This window comes from Cetorhinus maximus, unplaced genomic scaffold, assembly GCF_964194155.1.
Source record: "Cetorhinus maximus unplaced genomic scaffold, sCetMax3.hap1.1 HAP1_SCAFFOLD_578, whole genome shotgun sequence".
In the NCBI taxonomy this organism is placed as follows: domain Eukaryota; kingdom Metazoa; phylum Chordata; class Chondrichthyes; order Lamniformes; family Cetorhinidae; genus Cetorhinus; species Cetorhinus maximus.
In genome coordinates this window covers 9,743-23,973 of record NW_027596520.1, presented here as the reverse complement: position 1 = coordinate 23,973, position 14,231 = coordinate 9,743, and the positions used below count along the sequence as shown (strand labels likewise).

At 49.0% G+C, this 14,231-nt stretch overlaps 1 protein-coding gene across 3 annotated transcripts in view; it reads right to left on the bottom strand.

The window, feature by feature from the left end:
- The window catches only part of LOC144674167 (EVI5-like protein), a 106,462-nt gene extending 92,460 nt beyond the window's left edge, over window positions 1-14,002 (bottom strand). For all 3 annotated transcript variants that reach the window (XR_013574481.1, XM_078535655.1, XM_078535654.1), the window contains exon 1: window positions 13,900-14,002. The gene's annotated coding sequence lies outside the window, so the exon portion shown is untranslated. The remainder of the gene's footprint in view (window positions 1-13,899) is intronic.
- Between the last annotated feature and the right edge of the window lie 229 nt (window positions 14,003-14,231).

Sequence of the window (14,231 nt, the reverse complement as noted above, 5' to 3'; positions counted from 1 at the left end):
GGGAAGCCCACCAAAATCAAACAAAGAACTAACCTTGATTTGGATTGAGATAAGAAATTCGAAAAAAAACAGTATAACTGGGCCAGGAGATCTGAAGTGTTTGTTTTGGGCAGGGACACAGAAGGGTGAGCAGTTTTGAAAGCTGACACAGGGCACTGAGCAGTTGGGAGTGGTTGAAGCCGAGTTTAAGCAGGGAGCTGAGCCAAGCGGAGGAAGGAGATCTGGAGGTTTGCAGGTCCGCAGGCAACATCACGGCGAGGGGCATAGGGTGGCAGGCTCAACCGAAGACAAGGCGTAGTCCTCCACGAAGATCGACCACCCAGAACCGCGCCCTCCACCCAACTGAAGAACTTTCGCAGATTCCACAGACCAGGACCACGTGGGGACGGCAGGCCCCAGAGGACACAAAGAGCGTACCCCAAAACTGCAACCGGCTTACCTGGCTGGATTTAGAACTGTCAAGGAATCCTGGTTGGTGAGCATGATCCCTGACCTCTCCCAGTTCAATTTAGTTAGGTTTTGGGGGTGGGACAAGGGTAAGGGGATTAGTAGCGTGATTTTCCCTTGTTATGCCGTGTGTTCCCCATTCTTAACTAAGTGTACTTTGTAGGTCTGTATAATCTCAGTGTAATCCTAATGTTATAAATTCATATGTGACTTCAATAAACCCAGTTTTTTGCTTGCACCAAAACCAGTTGTCTGCTGCACTTTGTCACAACCCCCAAATAAGTCCAAGGTCTAGAACCCAGGGAGTGGGAGCGATTCGAACCACTCAGAAGTCAGAGGTGAAGCTGACACACACCACCACCCCCTACAATCCCCACTTCTGACTTTATGATGGAAAGAAGGTCATTGGTGAAGCAGCTGAAGATGGTTGGACCGAGGACACTATCCTGAGGAACTCCTGTAGTAATGTCCTGGAGCTGAGATGACTGACTCCAACAACCACAACTATCTTCCATTGTGCTAGGTATGACTCCAACCAGCGGAGAATTTGCCCCCTGATTTCCATTGGCTCCAGTTTTGCGAGGGCTCCTTGATGCCACACTCGGTCAAATGCAGCCTTGATGTTGAGGGCAGTCACTCTCACCTCACCTCGAGAGTTCAGCTTTTTTGTCCATGTTTGAACCAAGGCTGTAACGGAGATGAGTGGCCCTGGCGGAACACAAGCTGGGCGTCAGTGAGCAGGTTATTGCTAAGCAAGTGCTGCTTAATAGCACTGCTGATGGCCCCTTCCATCACTTCACTGAAGATTGAGAGTAGACTGAAGGGACAGTAATTGGGCAGGTTCGATTTGTCCTGCTTTTTGTATACAGGGCATACCTGGGCAATTCCCCACATATCCGAGTATATGCCAGTGTTGCAGTTGGCTAGGACTGCAGCAAGTTCTGGAGCAAAAGCCTTCAGTACTATTCCTGGAATATTGCCAGGACCCATAGCCTTTGCAGTATCCAGAGCCTTCAGCATCTCAGGTATCAGCATGCTCAGATGATTAAAGAACATTGAAGCGCAGTGACTGTTATTTAAGAAAAATTAACAGAACATTTATGCATGGCAAGATCCCACAATAACTGAACGAATTCAACTACAAATGGTAGTTTTATTGAGGGAAGAATATTTGCCAGAACACTGTGCAAACTCCCTACACCACAAGCATGACCATGGGCCCAGCACTATCGACAACAAAAAATATATAATCAACAGTAACCTTTATTTCACCTACGGTGCAAAACACCAGCATAGATTTGACTATTTCACAAGTTAGACAAGGTTGACCCTGGGAGATCGAGAATGAATATAACCATCTAAACTTCATCAATCTACCTTTGATTAATGTGCATGCAAAACAGTGAACGGATAAAAATTCAAACCAAATTTGCTTTCTTGCCCAGAGAGAGCACACTGACACATTGCCCGAACTTAGATCTCATCTAACACAGCACAATAATACACAGCGCCAAGTCAGACGTCATTTAACACTCCGCCCCAAGCCAGACCCCGTTTAACACAGCACACTAACTGCCCCAACCCAGAATCTATATCTCACAGCACACTGACACACTGCCCCAGACCCCATCAGACACAGCACACTGACACACTGCCCCTTCCCAGACCCCATCAGACACAGCACACTGACACACTGCCCCTTCCCAGACCCCATCAGACACAGCACACTGACACACTGTCCTGATCCAGACCCCATCTAGCCCGGCACACGGCCGCCACACGGCACACGGCCCCCACACGGCACACGGCCCTAACCCAGGCCCCATCTACACAGCACACTGACACACTGTCCCAACCCAGACCCCATCTACACAGCATACTGACACACTGCCTGAAACCCGGACCCCATCTAACACAGCACACTGACACACTGCCCCAGCCCAGACCCCATCTACACAGCACACTGACACACTGCAAATACCCAGACCCCGACTAGCACAGCACACTGACACACTGCACTAATCCAGACCCCATCTACACAGCACATTGCCCTAACCCAGACCCCATCAAACACAGCACACTGCACTAATCCAGACCCCATCTACACAGCACATTGCCCTAACCCAGACCCCATCAAACACAGCACATTGCCCTAACCCAGACCCCATCAAACACAGCACACTGCCCTAGCCCAGACCCCATCTAACACAGCACACTGCCCTAACCCAGACCCCAGCTACACAGCACACTGACACACTGCCCTAGCCCAGACCCCTTCTAACACAGCACACTGCCCTAGCCCAGACCCCATCTACACAGCACACTGACACACTGCCCCAACCCAGACCCCATCTACACAGCACACTGCCCTAACCCAGACACCATCTAACACAGCACACTGACACACTGCCCCAACCCAGACCCCATCTAACAAAGCACACTGACACACTGCCCCAACCCAGACCCCATCTAACACAGCACACTGACACACTGCCCCAGCCCAGACCCCATCTAACAAAGCACACTGACACACTGCCCCAACCCAGACCCCATCTACACAGCACACTGACACAGCCCCAGCCCAGACGCCATCTACACAGCACGCTGCCCTAACCCAGGCCCCATCTACACAGCACACTGACACACTGCCCCAGCCCAGACCCCATCTACACAGCACACTGACACACTGCCCCAGCCCAGACCCCATCTAACAAAGCACACTGACACACTGCCCCAACCCAGACCCCATCTAACACAGCACACTGACACACTGCCCCAACCCAGACCCCATCTACACAGCACACTGCCCTAACCCAGACCCCATCTACACAGCACACTGACAAACTGTCCTAATCCAGACCCCATCTACACAGCACACTGCCCTAACCCAGACCCCATCTAACAAAGCACACTGACACACTGCCCCAACCCAGACCCCATCTAATACAGCACACTGACACACTGCCCCAACCCAGACCCCATCTACACAGCACACTACCCTAACCCAGACCCCATCTACACAGCACACTGACACACTGTCCTAACCCAGACCCCATCTACACAGCACACTGCCCTAACCCAGACCCCATCTAACACAGCACACTGACACACTGTCCTAACCCAGACCCCATCGACACAGCACACTGCCCTAACCCAGACCCCATCTAACACAGCACACTGACACACTGCCCCAAACCAAACCCCATCTACAGAGCACACTGACACACTGCCCCAAACCAAACCCCATCTACAGAGCACACTGACACACTGCCCCAACCCAGACCCCATCTACACAGCACACTGACACACTGCCCCAACCCAGACCCCATCTAACACAGCACACTGACACACTGCTCCAACACAGACCCCATCGACACAGCACACTGCCCTAGCCCAGACCCCACCTAACACAGCACACTGACACACTGTCCTAACCCAGACCCCATCGACACAGCACACTGTCCTAACCCAGACCCCATCTAACACAGCACACTGACACACTGCCCTAACCCAGACCCCATCTACACAGCACACTGCCCTAACCCAGACACCATCTAACACAGCACACTGACACACTGCCCCAACCCAGACCCCATCTACACAGCACACTGACACACTGCTCTAACCCAGACCCCATCTAACACAGCACACTGACACCCTGCCCTAATCCGGACCCCATCTACACAGCACACTGACACACTGCCCCAAACCAAACCCCATCTACAGAGCACACTGACACACTGCCCAAACCCAGACCCCATCTAACACAGCACACTGACACACTGCCTTAACCCAGATCCCATCTAACACAGCACACTGCCACACTGCCCTAACCCAGACCCCAGCTACACAGCACACTGCCCTAACCCAGACCCCATCTAACGCAGCACACTGACACACTGCCCCAACCCAGACCCCATCTAACACAGCACACTGCCACACTGCCCTAACCCAGACCCCATCTACACAGCACACTGACACACTGCCCTAACCCAGACCCCATCTACACAGCACACTGACACACTGCCCCAACCCAGACCCCATCTACACAGCACACTGACACACTGCCCCAACTCAGACCCCATCTAACACAGCACACTGACACACTGCTCCAACACAGACCCCATCGACACAGCACACTGCCCTAGCCCAGACCCCATCTAACACAGCACGCTGACACACTGCCCTAGCCCAGACCCCATCTAACACAGCACACTGACACACTGCCCTAGCCCAGACCCCATCTACACAGCACACTGACACACTGCCCTAACCCAGACCCCAGCTACACAGCACACTGACACACTGCACTAACCCAGACCCCATCTAACACAGCACACTGACACACTGCCCCAACCCAGACCCCATCTAAACAGCACACTGGCACATTTCCCCAACCCAGACCCCATCTACACAGCACACTGACACACTGCCCTAACCCAGGCCCCATCTAACACAGCACACTGCCCTAACCCAGACCCCATCTACACAGCACACTGACACACTGCCCTAACCCAGACCCCATCTAGCACAGCACACTGACACACTGCCCTAACCCAGACCCCATCTACACAGCACACTGACACACTGCCCAAACCCAGACCCTATCTAACACAGCACACTGACACACTGCCCTAACCCAGACCCCATCTACACAGCACACTGACACACTGCCCCAACCCAGACCCCATCTAACACAGCACACTGACACACTGCCCTAACCCAGACCCCATCTACACAGCACACTGACACACTGCCCTAACCCAGACCCCATCTACACAGCACACTGACACACTGCCCTAACCCAGACCCCATCTAGCACAGCACACTGACACACTGCCCTAACCCAGACCCCATCTACACAGCACACTGACACACTGCCCTAACCCAGACCCCATCTACACAGCACACTGCCCTAACCCAGACACCATCTAACACAGCACACTGACACACTGCCCTAACCCAGACGCCATCTAACACAGCACACTGACACACTGCCCCAACCCATACCCCATCTACACAGCACACTGACACACTGCCCAAACACAGACCCCATCTAACACAGCACACTGACACACTGCCTTAACCCAGACCCCATCTAACACAGCACACTGACACACTGCTCCAACACAGACCCCATCGACACAGCACACTGTCCTAGCCCAGACCCCATCTAACACAGCACACTGACACACTGCCCTAACCCAGACCCCAGCTACACAGCACACTGCCCTAGCCCAGACCCCATCTAACGCAGCACACTGACACACTGCCCTAACCCAGACCCCAGCTACACAGCACACTGTCCTAGCCCAGACCCCATCTACACAGGACACTGCCACAACTCAGACCCCATCTACACAGCACACTGACACACTGCCCTAACCCAGACCCCATCTACACAGCACACTGACACACTGCCCTAACCCAGACCCCATCTAGCACAGCACACTGACACACTGCCCTAACCCAGACCCCATCTAGCACAGCACACTGACACACTGCCCTAACCCAGACCCCATCTACACAGCACACTGACACACTGCCCAAACCCAGACCCCATCTAACACAGCACACTGACACACTGCACTAACCCAGGCCCCATCTAACACAGCACACTGACACACTGCCCTAACCCAGACCCCATCTAGCACAGCACACTGACACACTGCCCTAACCCAGACCCCATCAAGCACAGCACACTGACACACTGCTGCAACCCATATCCCATCTACACAGCACACTGCCCTAACCCAGACCCCATCTACACCGCACACTGACGCACTGCTACAACTCAGACCCCATCTACACAGCACACTGCCATAGCCCAGCCCCATCTAACACAGCACACTGACACACTGCCATAGCCCAGACCCCATCTAACACAGCACACTGACACACTGCCCTAACCCAGACCCCATCTACACAGCACACTGACACACTGCCCTAACCCAGATCCCATCTACACAGCACACTGACACACTGCCCCAACCCAGACCCCAGCTACACAGCACACTGCCCTAACCCAGATCCCATCTACACAGCACACTGACACACTGCCCTAACCCAGACACCATCTAACACAGCACACTGACACACTGCCCTAACCCAGACACCATCTAACACAGCACACTGACACACTGCCCAAACCCAGACCCCATCTAACACAGCACACTGACACACTGCCCCAACCCAGACCCCATCTAACACAGCACACTGCCCTAACCCAGACCCCATCTACACAGCACACTGACACACTGCCCTAATCCAGACCCCATCTACACAGCACACTGACACACTGCCCTAACCCAGACCCCAGCTACACAGCACACTGACACACTGCCTTAACCCAGACCCCATCTAACACAGCACACTGACACACTGCCCTAACCCAGACCCCATCGACACAGCACACTGCCCTAGCCCAGACCCCATCTAACACAGCACACTGACACACTGCCCTAACCCAGACCCCATCGACACAGCACACTGCCCTAGCCCAGACCTCATCTAACGCAGCACACTGACACACTGCCCTAACCCAGATCCCATCTACACAGCACACTGACACACTGCCCCAACCCAGACCCCATCTACACAGCACTCTGGCACATTGCCCCAACCCAGACCCCATCTACACAGCACACCGACACACTGCCCTAACCCAGGCCCCATCTAACACAGCACACTGCCCTAACCCAGACCCCATCTACACAGGACACTGCCCCAACTCAGACCCCATCTACACAGCACACTGCCCTAACCCAGGTCCCATCTAACACAGCACACTGCCCTAACCCAGACCCCATCTACACAGCACACTGCCCCAACTCAGACCCCATCTACACAGCACACTGCCCTAACCCAGACCCCATCTACACAGCACACTGACACACTGCACTAACCCAGGCCCCATCTAACACAGCACACTGACACACTGCCCTAACCCAGACCCCATCTAGCACAGCACACTGACACACTGCCCTAACCCAGACCCCATCTAGCACAGCACACTGACACACTGCTGCAACCCATACCCCATCTACACAGCACACTGCCCTAACCCAGACCCCATCTACACCGCACACTGACGCACTGCTACAACTCAGACCCCATCTACACAGCACACTGCCATAGCCCAGCCCCATCTAACACAGCACACTGACACACTGCCCTAACCCAGACCCCATCTACACAGCACACTGACACACTGCCCTAACCCAGATCCCATCTACACAGCACACTGACACACTGCCCAAACCCAGACCCCATCTAACACAGCACACTGACACACTGCCCAAACCCAGACCCCATCTAACACAGCACACTGACACACTGCCCCAACCCAGACCCCATCTAACCCAGCACACTGCCCCAACCCAGACCCCATCTACACAGCACACTGACACACTGCACTAACCCAGAACCCGTCTAACACAGCACACTGGCACACTGCCCTAACCCAGACCCCAGCTACACAGCACACTGACACACTGCACTAACCCAGACCCCATCTACACAGCACACTGACACACTGCCCTAACCCAGACCCCATCTAACACAGCACACTGACATACTGCCCTAACCCAGACCCCATCAAACGCAGCACACTGACACACTGCCCTAACCCAGGCCCCATCTACACAGCACACTGCCCTAACCCAGACCCCATCTAACACAGCACACTGTCCTAACACAGACCCCATCTACACAGGACACTGACCTAACCCAGACCACATCTAACACAGCACACTGACACACTGCCCTAACCCAGACCCCATCTACACAGCACACTGACACACTGCCCTAACCAAGACCCCATCTAACACAGCACACTGACACACTGCCCCAGCCCAGACCTCGTCTACACAGCACACTGACCTAACCCAGACTCCATCTAACACAGCACACTGCCCTAACCCAGACCACATCTAACACAGCACACTGACACACTGCCCTAACCCAGACCCCATCTACACAGCACACTGACACACTGCCCTAACCAAGACCCCATCTAATACAGCACACTGACACACTGCCTTAACCCAGACCCCATCTAACACAGCACACTGACACACTGCCCTCACCCAGGCCCCATCTACACAGCACACTGCCCTAACCCAGACCCCATCTAACACAGCACACTGCCCTAACACAGACCCCATCTACACAGGACACTGACCTAACCCAGACCCCATCTAACACAGCACACTGACACGCTGCTCCAACCCAGGACCAATCTAACATCACACAAACACACTGCTCCAACCAGGCCCCATCTGACTTTGCACCCTAACACACTGCCCCAACCCAGTGATAAAAACAAAAAACTAAAAGCTACTGCGGATGCTGGAAATCCAAAACAAAAACAGAATTACCTGGAAAAACTCAGCAGATCTGGCAGCATCGGCGGAAAAGAAATCAGTCAACGTTTCGAGTCTTCATGACCCTTCGACAGTTCTGCAGGCCACTGATTTCACCCTAAATCCCACAAAGACCATGTAAACTGCACATTTCTTAACTTGCAGTTCAATTCAACCTTCCACAAAACAGCAACCCTGTAGGGTGGTGTAATAATGCACTACCCCATAAACTGATAGGAGAATAACACGTACAATGCCTCCAAAAAAGCTCAATCTCAGCATTGTCTGTTGGCACAAGGTTAAGGTTCACAGCAGCTATGCTGTAAGAGAGAGTGCAAATCAAAAGATAATGAACCCTTGCAAGAAAGGTACCTCAATCAGCTTGGGAGGTTTTCATCTTCATATAGATTGGACAAATCAAATTGGCAAAGGTAGTCTGGGGGATGAGTTCATCGAGTGTATTCGGGGCAGTTTCTTGGAACAATATTTTTCTGCTACCAGCCAGGCAACAGTATTTTAAGCATAGATGGTAATGTGTAATGAGACAGGATCATTCATTAATGGTCTCAGTGAAGGATCCTCCAAGCCAAGTGTGGTCATAACATGATAAAATTTCACATTCATTTTGAAGGTAAGAAACTTGGGTCTGAAAATAATGTGTCTTAAACTTAAACTTAAATAAAGGCAATCACAAAGATATGAAGATAAAGTTGACTCAAAAAGACTAGGAAAGTAATTTAAAAGGCAAGGTGATAGAGAAGCAGTGGCAGATATTTCATAACTCTCAGATATATTCCATCGAGAAAGAAAGCATCTAGAAGATGGATGCATCATCTGTGGGCAACTGAAGTAGCTAAAGATGATATTAAATTGAAAGAAATGGCATATAATGCTGAGAAGATCAGTGGTAGGCCAGAATGTTGGGAAAACTTTAGAAATCAGCAAAATACACTTAAAAAAAGATTAGAATGCAAATAAACTAGCAAAAAATATTAAAGCAGACAGTAAGGGCTTCTGTAAGCATAAAAAAGGAAAATAGCTTCAATGTTGCTGTGGTACAGAGGGATCTGGATGCCCTTGTACATGAATCATAAAAGAGTTAGCATACAGGTACAGCAAGTAATTAGGAAGGCAAATGGGACATTGGCCTTTATTGCACAGACTATAAAAGTAGGGATGCCTTGCTACATTTGTATAGAGCGTTGGCAAGACCACATCTAGAGTACTGCAACCAGTTTTGATCTCCTTACCAAAGGAGGTATATGCTTGCATTTGAGGGAATTCAGCAAAGGTTAATGAGATTGATTCTAGGGATGAAACAATTGTCTTATGGGAAGAGGTTGAGCAAGTTGGGCCTATACTCATTGGAGTTAGGAAGAATGAGAGGTGATCTTATTAAAACCAGACTAGATTCTGAGGGGCTTGACAGGGTAGAGGCTGAAAGGACCCTTGTGAGAAAATCTAGAACTACAGGGCACGGTTTCAGAACAAGAGGTTTCCATTTAGAGGCAAGCAGGAACAACTTCTCTCAAGAGTTGTTAATCTCTGAAATTCTATACCCCAGAGAGCAGTGAAGGCTGGGTCATTGAATATATTCAAGGCCAAGTTAGACAAATTTTTGATCTATAAGGGAGTCAAGGGTTACAGGGGATTGGCAAGAAAGCACAGTTGAGGCCACGATCAGATTCGGCCATGATCTTATTGAATGGCGGAACTGGCTCGAGGGGCCGAATGGCCTACTCATGCTCCTATTTCTTATGTTATGTTTCTTATGTAAAACAATTCAAAGGTAGCAACAATTAAATTGCATGTTAAAAGAAGAGGGCAAAGAGCTCATTTTTAATTGTGGGAAATAGAAATTTTACTTCAAGATTGCATTCTTGGCAGATGCAATGAATTCAGAAGTTATAACTCTATTTCCCAATTTTCAGTAAAACTGTTTATTTTGAAGAAAGGTATTAATACTGTACTTCTGATATCTCACATGCCCAATCACCACTAGTCACCACAAGGAAACCAGACATTCCCCAAGGGAAGTAGGAAAAGGAACCTAGACTGGTGTTAACTCAACTTGCTCACATCACAAAATACGATGTCAATGGGCCAATAAAAAAAATTAATTATTCCCCTGCCAGCCCCACATACCACAGAATTATTATGGCACAGGAAACCACCATTTGGCCCATCGTGTCTGCGCCTTCTCTCAGAATGAGCAACTCATCTAGTGCCATTCCTCCACCTTCTCCTCGTAACCCTACACATTCTCTTCTCAGATAACAGTCTAATTCCCTTTTGAATGCTTCAATCGAACCTGTCTCCACCACACACTCGGGCAGCACATTCCAGGCCCTAACCACTCGCTGCGTGAAAACATTTCTCCTCATTTTTCTTAATTTGTTCATGGGTTGTGGGCATCGCTGGCTGGGTCAGCATTTATTGCCCATCAGAACTGAGTGGCTTGCTAGGCCATTTAAGAGTCAACCACATTGCTGTGGGTCTGGAGTCACATGTAGGCCAGACCAGGTAAGGATGGCAGATTTCCTTCCCTAAAAGGACATTAGTGAACCAGATGAGTTTTGACAACAATCTACAATGGTTTCATGGTCATTATTAGACTTTTAATTCCAGATTTTTTATTGAATTCAAATTTCACCATCTGCCATGGTGGGATTTGAACCAGGTCTTCAGAGCATTACCCTGGGAATCTGGAGCACTAGCCCAGTGACAATACCACACCCCCCTCATATCAACAAACCAGGGGCACAAAAATAATTTTAGCCACAGTTACCATAAAATAATTCTCCTCAAAGTTATTTCATTCCTGGCTCTATTACAAATTTTACCACCTGCTGCACCTTCAAGAGAAGTCAATGATCTCTGCAAGGATGTCAAATTTTATGATTTACATTGTTCCAGTTGTACCAGAGAACCCTACAATCTCACTGAACCTACATCATTTAATGGTGAATTTGATCATTCATGTCTCTACATATCTCGAAAGCCTTGACTAATTCCATATCTTTAATCCGACGAGGGATTGATAGTTTGTGTCCGAGCGATAGCCTATCTTAAAAGAAAGCTGGCATTTACAGAAATCAACTTAATAATGGGCAAGCATTCCCTAAAGTCATGACACATGATTTCAGGCCTCCTGGGGCAACAGGCCATTTTCAATATATTTATTACACATTTATGCTTCCCATTACATACTTGCATGTTAATGCCATGAATAGCGGGTGTGTCAAATGCTCGTGTTATATCAGCTTGAATTGTGAAAATCAACCAGCAATACAATTTTGTTATTCCTTGTAAGTTGACAGGCTTGAGCTGTAGGGTACAAACGGCAAGTATTTGTAATGGTTCTAGTGTTTTTTTTTCATTTATTCTTTCATGGGATGTGGGCGTCACCAGCAAATCAGCATTTGTTGCCCATCCTTAATTGCCCTTGAACTGAGTGGTTTGCTTGGCCATTTCAGAGGGCAGTTAAGAGTCAACCTGGAGTCACATGTAGGTCAGACCAGACAAGGATGGCAGATTTCCTTCCCTAAAAGACATTAGTGAACTAGATGGGTTTTTACAAGTGATAGTTGCCATGATCACCATTACTGAGAGTCGTTTTCAATTCCAGATTTAATTAATTTAAATTCCACCAGCTGCCATGGCGGGATTTGAACCCATGTCCCCAGAGCATTAGCCTGGGTTACTAGTCCAGTGATATTACCATTAATCCACCGTCTCTCTCTAGTGTGATGGACAAAGTAACATACAACATGACAATACCTTGAAATACATGGGATTCTTTTTCCCCGATTTAAGTTTTAAGAAAGCTGTTGCACGTGTCTACCTGATAAACTACAAGCTGAAGGCACAGCTCCCGATGGTGGGCTAAATCAAGGGGGAAGTGCAAAAGAGGCCAGAGTCAGGAGAACAAAGAGTTCGGGAATGAAAGATGGGTCTAGGGCTGAAGTAGGTTACGGAGATAGGGAGGCACAAAACCATGAAGAAATTTAAACATGAGGTTCAGAATTTTAAAACTGAGGCACTAAAGAGTCAGCCGGGTCAGGGTACTGGGCAAGCAAGACAGGATAGTGCAGCAGAATTTCAGATGAAATGAAGTTTATGGAGGGTAGAAGATGGCAGGTGGGCTAGGAGTACAGTGAAATAATTGAGTCTGGAGGTGATAAAGATTTCAGGGGCACATAAGCTGATAGTTCTTGGAGGTGGAAGTAGGCAACCTATGTAATGGATAGAATACAGGTCACTCAAACTCAAGTTGTATAGGTTACCAAGGTTATAACCCCACGCCTGCAGGCTACGTAATCAAGGTGCAGTGTGTAGAGAAGGAAGAGAAGGGGTCCAAGGACACATTATTGGAAAATATTAAGTATGGTACAGGAATAGGAAGAGAAGCCAGTGCTGAAGATGCTCACTCTTACTTCAGGGTAGGTAAAAGTGTAACCAAGGGAAATGACAATAGGAAAGCATTGTATGGCCGGCCACAAAGGCAGCAGGTTGAGGACAATGACAAATAGTGCATCACAGTCAGAGAATGTCAGAGAAAAGCAACCAATTACTCCAGAGTACAGAATAATTCCCACCTGTAGAAAATAATTCATTAACTTCAGGAGTCATTTAGAATCCTCTAATGTTCTGCAGAATCTGCTCAAAAATAATTAGCACGTAAGTGACTCAAGTGGGGCATCGCTAACACAACTCAGACCCTTACAGGAACACATATGGTATAAAGCTCCTGTCCTTCTGAAACATCCTCTGACTGACTATGGGCAGCATCACAAGAAAATAAGCTCAATAAAGCTAGTGATAAATAGCTCTCTAAACTGGAAGCTCTCTAAACATCAGACAAGGTTTGAACATTCAAATCAAACACAGGATTTGTGGCAGTTCATTAAATCTATACAAATAGAGGTGAGCTGTAAACAACTCTCTGCCCATCTATTTTAATTATGGGTGCCATTTGGTGTTACGGTCTGAACTGTGACTGATCGCTGGTACCTCTTCTGTTTGGTTCCTGTCATCCATGTATACAAAAAGAACACTGCTCATGTCAGAAACGTACTTGCTCACTCACCATACAGACTCCACATTCACATCTGTCCAGCTTCCCAACATACGGAGCTTGAAATCGGAAAACCAGGTCTTGCCCCCAGGACTCAACCACAGGGAAAAGCTGCAAGAAATCAAGTTGACTTAGTTACTATGAGGAGTTTGAGGGAGCATCAATAAAGAATGTGTGCAATAATGTCATTTTCCATTCCACACAGGTGTACTAAACTGCTACACAAATGCAGCTTTTAGAATTACAACACATAGTATAGCTCACAGGAGAAAACCAGCCTGAAAACTTGCACCTATCAGCTCATCGCTCAAACTGCCCATTATAAAATTAGAACACACGGCAGT